At 50.2% G+C, this 13421-nt stretch overlaps 1 protein-coding gene across 2 annotated transcripts in view; it reads left to right on the forward strand.

Annotated features, from left to right (window-relative positions):
* Positions 1 to 333: 333 nt before the first annotated feature.
* Positions 334 to 13421, forward strand: part of RPH3AL (rabphilin 3A like (without C2 domains)) — a 105058-nt gene continuing 91970 nt past the window's right edge. For both annotated transcript variants that reach the window (XM_054573288.1, XM_054573289.1), the window contains exon 1: positions 334 to 467. The gene's annotated coding sequence lies outside the window, so the exon portion shown is untranslated. The remainder of the gene's footprint in view (positions 468 to 13421) is intronic.

The following is a 13421-nucleotide window of genomic DNA, read 5'->3' on the forward strand; positions in this document are numbered from 1 at the left end:
CCCGTGCGTGCCTGCTGCCTGGAGTAAATGTTTTGGGTGCCTTCCCATGAAATAGATCCTTTCTAACAAAGTCTTGGAAAGTCATAAAAGTGGCCAGACAAAAAAAAAACCCAAAACAGACAAAAGCCACCAAAAAGAATGCAAACGTTCCCAAAAGAGAGGCCTCTAATAAGAAACATCCTGTGTGTGTTCACTTTTAGAAGACTGCATTGTCCTGGGAACTGGTCGCCAGCAGACGGTCCATGGGCTGGCCTTGGCCAGGCTTCCGTCCACCGAGGAGAATCCAGGCCTTGGTTTGGCTCCAGCTGGGCTTTCCTGGTGGCTGCCACTTATTGACTTAAGTCTGAGTGATTCAGATCCTCATCAGGGTCGCCCCTGACAACTGTGGGGGGAGGGAGAGTGACCAACCTCCTCCCGGCAGGGGCAGCAGCAGGGGCAGGCCCGGGAGAAGCCCCCCTCGGTTCCTGGTAGGTGTCGGGGGTCTCTGGCTCCGAGGGGACTGGGAGGTGACTTCTGCGTTTCCCGGAGCCAGGGGCCCAGTGCGTGCAGGGCTCTGCCAGAACTTGCCTAACTCCCGGGGGTGGGTGCGTTGTCTGCGCTGGGAGGGGGCGGGTTAATGGTTGACTGGAGATTTGCTCTTCCTGGTTGCCCTGGGTCCTGCTGCTTCAGAGGAAGTAGCAGCAAGGGTCTGAGAAGATCTGGGAGGGTCCCGGGCACATCCTCGACAGTTTCTACACTTTCAGCACCTTGCTCTGAGAGACCTCAGTGGATAGAGATTGATTTGGGGGCAGCATGAAGGGCATGTGTGTTTTGGCAGAAAGTTGGACAGCAGATGGGTTTAGGGACAGGCAGAGAATGAATGGGACCATGTTAACATGACGGAGCAAAGTGGAACGTTCTATTCCACAAACACTTTTATTGCATGGCATGTGACGTGTAGGCGCCGGAAGAGGGGCTGCAGGATCTTTGTCCCCACACACTATTTGGGGTCAGCCAGGACAAGGCTGTGTGAGACAGGACCAGAAAACAAGGGCCAGAAGGAAGCAAAAATGAAGTGCCACCCTGACCAGTGTCGCTCAGCTGTTTGGGTGTCGTCCCACAAAGTGAAACGTCACCAGTTCGATTCCCAGTCGGGGCTCGTGCCTGGGTTGTGGGGCGTGGTCCCACTGGTCTGGGCGCGTATGAGAGGCAACTGATGATGTTGCTCTCTCATATCGGTGTTTCTCTTCCTCTCTTTGTCTCTCCCTCCCTCCCTCTAAAAATAAATAAAATCTTAAAAAATAAAATAATAAAGTGCCAAGGCAGCATTTCTTAGAGTGTGAGAGGATTTGAAGTATATTATACAGTAATATTAAATATAAATATAAGCAGTTAAAACATTTTAATGATTATGTGTTTATTTTCATGTATATTAGAACATAACTTTTTTCTTCATTTGCCTTCTGTTTATGGCAGATGTTAGAGTTTTCTGTTTATGGTGGAGATATAAATTTTCCTTTGAAATATATTGAAGTAAAAGAGTGAGTTGACTTAAAGGAAAATGGTAACTAACAAATAGTACGGAGGCCACATGGGAGCCATTGAAGATGCTTGAGGAGGGGGTGGTAATGACTGTCCTTGAGTAGACTCACTTATTTGTAGTGGGTACACAGCCTAGAAGCCAGATGACCAGTCGGGGGCTGAAGGAAGGAGTACAAGAGGCCAAGCTGGGGCCATGGCCAAGCAGGAGCAGACCAGCTCCCCAGCCTGCCTCCACGGGCTCCTGTGACCGCCTGCAGACGCTGGAGAGAGGCAGGCCTGGGGTGGACGAGCCCAGCCTTGGTCTCTCTGCGGGGAGGCAGTGGAAGCTGGGCAAGGGTGCAGGTCAGAGGGGGCCTGGAAGGGAGGTGCCCGGTGGCCTCTTCCAGGTGTCTCCTGGCCGGCTGTGGAATGTTCTGGGGGAAGTGGGTAGGGTTGGCTGAAGGAAGCTCCTCTCTGGGCCAGCACATGCACCCACCGAGTTCCTGCAGGAGGAGGAAGCACGCAGTTTCCTGCCCCAAGTTTGACGCAGGCAGCCTGGCTGGGGTCCCCAGGCCCAGATTTCGTTCATCAGCAGGGCCTGCGGTCATCCTGGGTCACAGGTTTCTTTTCTTTCTTTCTTTTTTTTTTAACTCTCCTGTGTCCTCCTTATAGTGCAGAGTTCACCAGAGGTTCAGAAATGGGCTTGGTTTAAACAACAGTTGGGTTTTTTCCTAGGTTTTTTTCCCCTTTGAGGGTCTACTGTGTGCTGGGCACCGTGTGTGGTGCTTTTGCTCTGTTATCAGAGTTCATCTTTTGAGGGAGGTGTTCTTACCTCCATTGTACACAAGAGGAAACAGGGTGTGGGGAACGTGAGTCCCACAGCTGTACCTTTGGAGTTAGCGGAGCCCGATTCCAAACTCGCACACCGGTACTGGCTGTAGGCATGAGGCCGTGGACAAGATGTGCAACTTGAGAGAAGTCACTCGCTGTCCGTTTTCCCTCGTCTGGGGGTGGGGCCGCACCCTGCAGTGCGCTGCGGTGCTCTGCAAATGGGGGTACTGACGGCGCCCAACAGCCTTGTGGGGGGACTACCTGAGCTATGATGGGTGCAAGGTGCTATATAAGTGTTAGCTGCTGTTACTGCTGTTATGACACAGAACTGGAGTTTGCATAATCCTGAACATAATTTTACCAGAAGATACTTTGCGAAGGCTATCACTTCGGGCGGGCGAGAAGCGTTGTTTTAAAATAACGTCTGTGGTGCAGAATGATATCGGAGGCATCCCGCCTGTGGGCTGGCTGTGTGTGGCCACAGTCCTGGTCCCTGGGTGTTGGGGGATGTGGATGGAGGGTCAGGGGGCGTCTGGGTTCCGTTTCCTCTGCCATTGGCCTTACTTCGGTGAACACTTGAGAATCAAGGGGCGCCGTGCTGTGTTCCTGGGCTCCCAGGAGGCCCCCTGTCTGATCTCGGCAGCCCAAGTTGGTGCCTGGGAGCTTCGTGTCCTAATTACCTGTGACCTTAGCTGGCTGCTCAGAGTTCCTTTCCATCTCTAAAATTCCGAGAGGCCTCTTTCTTTCTGGCAGGCCTGCCAGGAAGACTCTGTTCCTGGAATGCCTGCCTACTGCCTGCCAAGTCCCTGCCTTTTCCGTTTAGCCCTCCACCCAGGCTCCCCTCTCTGAAGCCCTCCGGGATTGCTGCAGAGCGAACTCCTGCCTGCGCCTTCCCTTTGCTCCCACTGTTCTTTGTACAGTCCCCGCGTTGATTAGAGCCAGTGTCTGATGCGTCCAGGATTCATCCTGTTCGTGTGCAGCCCGCTCTGAGTATTCACTGCAGAGAAAACAGAGGCGGCCCCCGTCCCTGTGGCCTTGCAGAGAGTAACCAGTCCACAAAGAAAGAAATGCACACGTGCCAATCATGATGCACGCGATGAAGAAAAAGAATCAAGAGCTATTATTTGCTGACCTCAGTCTTCTGCGCTAGGCTGTGTCGCCTGTGAGGCTGCGTGGTGGAGACGGACAGGGTGTTCAGGGAATAAAGGCCCGGACGGTACATGCTTTCCTCATTTGCTAATGGGGATGATAAGAGCAAATCAGGAATAGACACAAAAGCATTTTGAAGGGTGTGACATATTATACAAATGTCATATTAGTAGTATCACCAGGTTCCTTCTGTCTGTCTGAAGAAAATTTAAAAAATTTTTCCATTGCCTTGATAGTCTTTGACGTCTTTATTTTTTTTTAAAGATTTTATTTATTTGTATTTAGAGAGTGGGGAAAGGAGGGAAAAAGAGGGAGAGAAACATCGATGCACGAGAGATATATCTGTTGGTTGCCTCTCGCACACCCCCAACTGGGGACCTGGCCCACAACCCAGGCGTGTGTCCTGACTGGGAATCAAACCAGCAGCCTTTCAGTTCGCAGGCCGGCGCTCAGTCCACTGAGCCAAACTAGCCATGGCATGTTTGACTTTTTTAAAAAGCAGTTTTAGGTTTATAGAAAAAATTGAGTGAAAAGTACAGACATCCTGAATACCCTGTTACCTCCCCCAGCCCCCCATTATTAACATCTTGCACTGATGTGGTACATTTGGTACAATTGATGAGCCGGTATTGATACATTATTGTTAACTAAAGTCCATAGTTTACATTAGGAGTTGTTCTTGGTGTTGTACATTCTCGGGGTTTTGACAAATGTATAATGACATGTTTCTTGCATTATAATATCATACAGAATATCAGTTTGACTGCCCTGAAAATCCGCTGAGGTGCACCTGTTCTTCCTTGCCTGTCTCCACCCCCAAACCTTTGATCTTTTTACTGTCCCCATAGTTTTACCTTTCCCAGACTGTCATAGTTAGATTCATACAGGGTATGGCCATTCAGATTGGCATCTTTCACTTAGCAATATGCACTTAAGATTCCTCCATGTCTTTTCATGAGTGGATAGCTCATTTTTATTGCTAAATTTATTTCACTGTTTAGCTCCACCACAGTTTATTTATCCATTCAGCTACTGAAGGACATCTTGGCTGCTTCCACATTTGGCAATAATAAATAAAACTGCCATAGACATCAGTGTGCCATTGTGTGTGTGTGTGTGTGTGTGTGTGTGTGTGTGTGTGGACATGAGTTTTCGGTTCTTTGAGTACATACTAAGGAGGACAGTTGCTGGGTTGTACGGTAGGAGTGTGTTTAGTTTTGTGAGACACTGCCTTCCAGCGGGGCTGTACCAGTTTACATCAAATGAGAGTTCCTGTTGCTCCACATCTTTGTCAGCATTTGCTATTGTCAGTATTCTGGGTTTTGGCCACTCACTTTAATTTTAATTGTGATTCATGAATGACATATGACATTAAGCACCTTTTTGTATGTTTATTTGTTACCTGTGTGTCTTCTTTGGTGAGATCTAGTCAGAACTTTTGCCCATTTTTTAACTGGTGGTTTGTTTTCTTATTTTTGAAAAAAAAACAGTGTTTCCCCCATTTAGAATCCTATTCATTGCCTCAGACTTCTCTGAAAGGATAAGAAAAAAAGATTGTGTATGTGGGGGGGATCCACATGGGAAAAGGCCCCCCAACCCACATAGTTCTGTTAAGGATCAGGAAGTTGGGATTAAGAGCTTGGGCTTGGAGTTCAAATCCTGCGCTTTGCCAATTACTGTGTGACTTTGGATAAATCATTTACCTCTTGGAGCCTCAGTTTGGTTACCTGTGAGATGAGGGTGTTAGGACCTGCTGTGAAAAATAAAGGAGACGATTCTACACAGCGCTTGGCACCAAGCGTGGAACAGACGTACGTTCACTTCCCCTCTGTGACATCGTGTGGTTCCCTTGTCTCCTAGTCTGTGAGACCCCGCAGGCCCCGAGAGCCCGTTTGTCCCTGCAGTGCAGCGGGGGTGCGTGTGCATGTGGGGGGCGTGCCCTGCCCCGCAGGCACCCACTGCCCAGCCTCAGCCCTTCCCAGGGCGCCTCTCGCTTTTCTTGCTGCGAGACTCGTTCTCCTCACCTCATCTTGGTCACTCCTTCCGCTGGCATGTCCCCTGGGCTGCTGTTTCTCCACGCCTGGCCGCACACCTAGACACCTCAGCTTGTCCCCATTCTGATTTCACTGAGGATGAACCCCAGGCCAGTTTTGTTTGAGGGAGCTCCTGCTGATGGCAGTGAGGAAAAGTCAGAGAGGCAGGAAAGGGGCCAAGGCGATAAAATCCTGCCAGGAGTGGCCACAGGCTGACAGGCCCCTGTCTGTTTCACGCACGGGCCTTGGGGCTGGTTCCTGCGGTGGCCTCCCCGACAAGCCCACCGCTCCTCTGGGGAGGGCCGTGTAGCCTTTCTCCTCGTGCTGGCTGCTCTTCCCAGTAGGTGCTCCTTCTGCTCCCAGGGCTCTCTCCTCCCCGAAGCGATGACCTCTGGGCGTCTCCCGCAGTACAGAAGGGAAGACCGGGAGACCCTCCACATCCGCCAGGGTTGCGTGGAGATGGAGCTGTGCCTTCTAGGGTCCTTGGTGGGGTGGTCAGGCAAGCAGCAGGGCTGGCCACAGGACACTGCTTCTTCCCACCAGGGAAGCCGTGGTTCAGTGGTTATGATCGTGGCGGGGAAGGGAGATACATTATTCTGTTACGAACTGACCTCTTAGGTCACCGGGAGAGTGAAGTGAATAGCGCATGTAAGATGCTTAGAACAGAGCTCACACAGTGAGGATGTCAGGGGAGGATGTCGGCTGGTCTCGCCGTCGTCAGCTCAGACCCTTCCCGCACGGCACCCCCTGCCACGCTCCTTACCCATCTCCCACCGCCCCGCCCCCAAGCGGCCTGAACCCCCTCAGCTGCGCTTGGGGCTTGGCGGCGCATGGTGGAGCAGGGCAGTCCTTGACCACCCGTCCCTGGGCCCTTCTGGGCGCAGGGAGTGCCAAGGTTGACGACACGACGACCATCGTGGTGATCGACGGTGCGTGTGGTAGTGGTCGTGGTGAGGACGGTGACCGCGGTGGTGGCACCGGGCCCGCCCTGCGCGGGTGGCAGGTGCTGTGCTGGCAGCGTGGCTGTGCCACCCAGGTCAGGGTTTTCGGCTTGGCCCTGTGGCATTTCGGCTGGGTGGCTGAACGCTGCGGGGCGGCTCTGTGCCCTGGACAGTGTGTCGCCGCGCCCTGGCCTCGACCCACCGGGTCGTAGCCAGTCACCCCCTTCCCCCAAATGCCCCTCGGGGGACAAAACCACCCAAACTCAGAACCACCAATCTAATGTATCCTTCCGAGTGGCCCCGGGAGTCAACCGCTCCTTTTGCAGATGAAGCAACTTAGGCTTAAAGAAATGAAGCTGCCCAGGGTCACTGAGCTACTGATTCCCAGAGCCAGGAGGTAAGATCCGTGACCCAAAGAACAGACTTGTAACCACTGCCCTTCATTACTTGGCAGAAGACGAGTATCCATCAGCCCCTTGGTAGGGCCACCTGGGGTGCGTGAAATTCATGTACATTTATGTGGAGACTTTCTCCACGGGCTCCAGGCCTTTGCCATGACAGGCAGCCCTGCCGTGGGGACACCTGTGGGGCGCGGGCGCGTTTTTCTGCACACGAGGCCTCCAAGGCTCATTGCCTGTTTTCTCCCACCACCGCTCTGGATCTGGGTTTGCGGGGTGAATGCCCATTTGTAATTTTACTTTTTAAAAACACTAATGTGCTATGAAAAATTTTAAATTGAAAGAATGTTACAGTAAACACGTACATGGCCACCCCTTGGATCCTATTAACCTTTTACTACCATCCGTTTCCCTTTTCTGGAACCAGGGCAGCATCGTCTCTGGCTGGAGGGTCAGAGAGCACACCGTGAATTCTCCATGAGAGAATAAATTAATAACAAAGATGGTGGTGCGGCAACAGGGACGGGCTCCATTACCAGGTTAATAGGGGAGGTAGAGGACCCTGAATGATCCTACTCGCTGTTAAAGCAAACCAGCTGAAACAAGTTACTACGTAGATTGGAAAGTGATTTAAAATACTCTCCAGTATTTAACCCATGTCATCTTAAAGTATAGAAATAATACAAATGCAGTTGTTTCAAACAATATGCCGTAAAAATTGCTCGACACAAAGAAGGCCACATTTGTGAAAGTCTAAGTTACTGTTCTTTTCATTTGTTGGAGGCTCCCTTTGTCTCAGAAATAAGCAAAGACCCTGGCAGACACTGTCACGTCTTCCTCAGCGTGCCTGCTCCCTCCAGCCCAGATGCCATGGGTGGGGGAACCCGCAGTCCCATTTTGAGCCTCCCCCCACCTTTCCTAGGTGGGAATCAGCTACTGCTTCTGGCAGGGAGAGGAGCCTCCCCCGGCGGGCACTGTCCTGTCGAGCCACGTCACATCACACATCCCTTGGTGTAAGCGATTCCAAACCAGAGAGACATTTAATACTGAGTTGTTTTTTTTAATTGTGAGAATTTTAAAAGCTTTTTATTTGGAAATAATTTTAGGCTTACATAAAAGCTGCAAAAATGACACAGAGCTCCTGTGTACCCTTCCCCCCGCTTACCTGTTCACATCTGACATCACAATACTCCGCCCCACATTTTTTCCGTATCTTTCATGACCTGCACAATTTTGAAGAGTGCTGGCCGGTTATTTTAGAGAATGGCCCTCCGTTTGGGTTTGTCTGGTGTTTTTTCCCGGGTAGATTGCGGTGGGGCATTGCTGGTAAGAATCCCCCGGGAGTGGTGTGTGTCCTTCCCAGGAAGGACGACACCGAGTGTCCGTTTGTCTTAGCCCTGGTGATGTTAACCCCGATCGCTTGGTTGAGGTAACATCTTCCTGTGTCTCCCCTGTAGTGTTGCTATTTGTTCTTTTGTAATTAGTAAACATCTTTGGGAAGATACTTGGAGACTATGCAAAGCCCCTGTTGCGCCCCACGTTTCTTGCCGAGTTCAGCATCCGTCCCGCATCCTGCCCGGGTCAGTTGTCACAGCGGTGTTGCGACGTGCGTCTCCTGTTCCATCATTCCCTCTGCATTTATTCATCAGGCTCTTCTGGAAGAGAGAGCTGCCCCTCTCCTACTTACTTATTTATTCAATTACTTATATCATAAGAACTCAGAGATACTGACTTTATCTTATTATGAGTTATAATCCAATACAATAGTTATTTCTTTTGTTGCTCAAATTGTTCGAGCTTCAGCCATTGAGAGTTCACTGTGAAAGTTTTAACTATTATAGAAAAGCTGGACAGACAGACAGTGCAAAGAAAGCCTGCCGCCCCTTCGCCTAGATTCCACAGTTCTTAGCATTTGACCATATTTGCTTGCTTTCTTTCTCTCTCCCCTGCCCCTCTCCTACAGTGTTTTCACAAATGTGCCATCTGTTGTTTTTTTGTTTTGTTTTAATTGAGGTTAATTTGCAGTTAATCTGTCCCTGTCATAAGGGGTTGATGGTAAAATGTAAGTGGCCAGCTTTTGGTCCCCTGGAGACTGTCCCTGGCTGCCCTGTTGAGACCCCAGGTTCATTTTTCACTGTGCTCCGTGAGTTTTTAATGGCTTTACTGAGATATAATTCACATACTATACATCTAAAGTATACCATTCAGTGGTTTTTAGGGTTTTCATAGGTATAACCATCACCCCAGCCAGTTTTAGAACATTTTCATCACCACAAAGAATAACTCCACGTTCTTTGGCTATTTATCACTTGCCCTCCATCCCAAGAAGCCCCAGGCAACCACTAATCTGCTTTCTGACTCTGTAGATTCACCTATTCTAGACATTTCATATAAATGGAATCATATGCTATGTGGTCTTTTGTTACTGGCTTATTTTAGCAAAAGGTTTTCAAGGTTCTCCCATGTTGTGGCAGTAATCAGTACTTTGTTATTTTTTATAGTTGAACAATATTTAATTGTATGGTTTTAGCATATTTTGTTTATCTCTTCTTCAGTGGATGGACATTTGGGCTGTTTCCACCTTTTGGCTATTGTATATAATGTTGCTATGAACATTTGTGTACAAGTTTTTGTTTTCAGTTCTTTTGGGTATCTACCCAGGACTGAAATTGTTGGGTCATATGGTAATTTTATATTTAATTTTTTGAGGAATAGCCAAACTATTTTCCACAGTGGCTGCACCATTTTACATTCATACCAGCAATATACAAGGGTTCCAATTTTTTCCATATCCTTATCAATGCTTATTAGTTTCCATTTTTTAAATTATAACCATCTGCCCTGGCTGGTGTGGCTCAGTGGATTGCATGTCAGCCTGCAAACTCAAAGGTTGCCTGTTCGATTCCCAGCCAGGGCACACGCCTGAGTTTCGGGCCAGGTACCTGCCTGGGAGCGTGCATGTATCTCTCGCGTGTATCGCTGTGTCTCTCACACATTATCAATGTACCGCTCACACATCAATGTTTCTCTCCCTCTCTTTCTCCCTTTCCTTCTCTCTAAAAATAGATAAATAAAATATTTTTAAAAATAAAATTATAGCCATCCTAGTGAGTGTGAAGTGGTATCTCATTGTGGTTTTGAATTTCCCTGATGGCTAATGACGTTTAGCACCTCTTCATGTGCTCTTGGGCATGGGTATATTTTCTTTGGAGAAATGTCTACCCATGTCCTTTGTCCATTTTGTTATTGTGGAGTTGTAAGAGTTTTTTATATATTCTAGGTTGTACGCCTTTATCAGATACAGGATTTGCAAATTTTTTTTCCCATTCTGTGGGTTGTCTTTATACCTCCTTGATAGGTGGTATAAAGACATCGGTGCCATTTTGGAGTTGATGAAGTCCACTTTGTCTATTTTTTCTTTTGTTTTTTAAGTTGTGGGTATTAATAATCTAAGAAACCACTTCCAAATCTGAGTTCATGGAGATTTACCCCTATATTTTCTTCTAAGAATTGCATAGTTTTAGCTCTTACATTTAGCTTTTTGATTCATTAAGATTTAAATTTTTCCCCCTTCATTCTTCTGCCTGTGGCTGCCCAGTTCCCACAGCACCATTTGTTGAAAAGACCCTTCTTTCCCTTGTTGAATGGTCCCGACACCCTTGTGGAAATCACGTAGTTATAGGTGGAGGGGTTTTTTCTGGACTCTCAGTTCTACGCCACTGCACGTGTGCTGAGTGTTATCAGGCACGAGGTTTGATTGTCCTGCTCTCAGGAAGCATTTGGTCTGGTGGGGGAGTCACGCACACTCAGAAACCACCGGAAGCTGGGAAGTGCTGGGAGGAGGTAAAGAATAAAGTGTATGGAGATGCAGGAGGGAGCAGCACTTCAGGCTGGGGCAGAGGGTGTGGAGTGGGGGAGGGGCAGGGGGGAGCTGCCTGGGAGAGGCACAGGCTTGGACACGCAGGACAATGCCGAGTATTTTCGTTTGCCGGAGACAAATTTGCCCAGGCAGGACAGAGCCTGCGGACGGTCACGAATTCCCAGGTGAGGACGCTGGGCCCGATTTGGAAGCATCTGGGCAGAGCTGGGCCTTTGGAGGGCCATCTGGTGGAGGGCAGATGGGGTCTGGATGGGGAGCCTGGAGGCAGGGGACCACTTGGGATCATGGGGTGACTGAAGTCTGGGGGGCACCTGAGTCAAGCAGTGGAAGGTGGGGGAGCAGCGGCCGCCAGAGACCTGTGCCCTCGTGCCTCTCTGCCCCGTGGGCACAGGGCGGGACAACAGCAGCTTGGGAGCAGGGTGGCGGAGGCCTCCGTTGCCTGTGAAGTGAGCCTCGCCCCTCGAACCCCAGTGCGGCCTGGCCTGACCCAGGCCAGCTCGCCGCCTCAGCACTGCCCGCTGGCCAGGCCCGGCGTGCCTCGGCTTCTGTGACCTCCTGGCGCACCACTGCGTTCTGGCAGCAGGGGAGGTGCTCGGAGGATCCCCCTGGTTCGTTGTTTTCATTGGACGCCAAACGCTGAAGCCAGGGCTCCTGGGAGGCAGAGAGGGCGACAGAAGGTCCCGGCGCTCAGCTCAGTCATGGAGCCAAACTGAGCGCCAGGGGCCAGCTGTGTGGCCTTGAGAGAGTGACTTTGCCTCCTCAAAGCGAAATCTGAGCTCCTTCTCTGGAAGAGAGGGTGTCACACCATCATCTTGGGACTGTGGTAAACTTCAGGTGGCAGCCCTGGGCGAGCACCCGGCAGGTGGGCGGTGCCCTGTAAAACCGGCTGCTGTCCCTTCCCAGCTTGGTAGCTCAGGGTCAGGCTGAGTGTGTGCAGGCCTGTTTAATTGGTGGGCTTCTCCTAAACGCTTTGAAAACTACTGGCAAATATGCTGGTGGCTCTGCTTGGCCTTTCCCCTGCTCATCTCCTCTGTGCCAAGCCACATTCTGGGGGTGGTTCCTTCCTCTCTCTCTCAGATGACCCCCAGCCATTGCCTGAGTCCTCAGCAGTCCTCACTGCGGTGGTTCAGGACAGGCACCCCACTTGTTTGGGGTTTTAGCCTCTGCTGGCGGAACAGAGAATGTGCGGAGAAGTTGACAGCTGGGCCCCAGGCAGCGTGGCACTTAACCTTGGAGTTGGAACAGAGAAACGTCTGTTTGTGTTTCCACGAACGAGCGGGGACAGCTGGCCCGCAGATAGCAGGCCAGGCCAACTGGGAGTCGCCTTGGCTGCTGGCTTTAAGCAAACAGTCAAGGCCAGGGTCCCTGCCCCAGCTCCGCGGAAGCCAGCGGAAGAAGGATGGAGTCCCCAGCCGAGCCCCACAGAGCCACCTGAGGGCTCGTGTCCCGGTGGGGCTGCGCAGGGGCCACTGGGGGAGCCGGCAGTGTGGGACGCTGCTCCTGGGGACCTGGAGGAAAGCCCCTGTCAGCACACCTGAGGGCTTTACCAAGCAGGTGAGAAGGGGTGGGTCTGTTTTCCTTCCAGAGGCTTCTCTGCTTCATAGAGAGTTTTCTCTTGGGCTCCTCCAACAAGCAGCTCACGTGCGATCTAAAATCAGATTTCCTTTGCAAAAATCCTGTTTGCCTGGGACTTTCCAGATGCACGTGAATCGCATACAGGGAAGCGGGCTTGTATTTCTGCACTAAAGACAAACAGCATTAACGCCCTCACCGCAAGCCCCAGGCCAGGTGCCTGCAGCCTCCGAGAGGAACTTGGACATTTTCTGAGGAGGGGGTTCCGGGGGGCTGGACACCCGCTGACCGCGAAGGCTTGACTTCATTCTGACAACCTTTCAGTCAGGCTCTAATTCTGTCTCCTGATTCTTTTTTGTGCAGCTCCCCCCCACACACCCACACTTTTTGGGGGGTTTTTTTTTGAGAGTCTGGTGAATCCTATGGAACATTTCTCAGAATAATGATTTTAAATCCATAAACAGGTTCCAGAGGAAACCAATTATATTGACTTATAGTTGATCAGGATATATTTAAAAAACAAATGTTTGATGTAGTGAGAGAGTGAGAGAGAGGAAGGGAGAAAGAGAGAGAAATATCAGTTTGGTGTTCCACTTAGGTGTGCATTCATCGGCTGATTCTTGTTTGTGCCCTGGCCAGAGATCGAACCTGCAACCTTGGTGTATCGGGATGATGCTCTAACCAACTGAGCTACCCAGCCACAGCTCTGTGCTTCTTCATTGAAGCTTTATGTAAACAGCCTTTGTGGTAGCTCTTATGACTATTATAACTTAAAAGCAGGGTTGAGCATAAATAATATTTTGACATACCTGAAACTTTGTATTGTGATATAAAAATAGCTGAGAGTCTACGGATGACCCAGGCACAGGTTTCAATAATACTGTGGTGTGTTGCTGATATTCATAGATAAAGGACATAGAAATTTTCAGTTGTAGGTGAATGAAAATAAAGATAAAATTTGTTCCCATTCAAGTTCATGGCCCGCCTGTTAAGAACTCCCAAGAGAAGCCATGACCACAGGAGATCATTTCCCTATAGCCTCTCCTCGCGTCAGTCATGAGAGCTCCTTGCCTCAGGCGTAGACCCCCACCCTGGTCCTGAGCCCCCCTGCCGCTCT

The sequence above is a fragment of the Pteronotus mesoamericanus genome, unplaced genomic scaffold, assembly GCF_021234165.1.
Source record: "Pteronotus mesoamericanus isolate MK-2021 breed Mesoamerican mustached bat unplaced genomic scaffold, CSHL_Meso_final contig_246, whole genome shotgun sequence".
Taxonomy (NCBI): domain Eukaryota; kingdom Metazoa; phylum Chordata; class Mammalia; order Chiroptera; family Mormoopidae; genus Pteronotus; species Pteronotus mesoamericanus.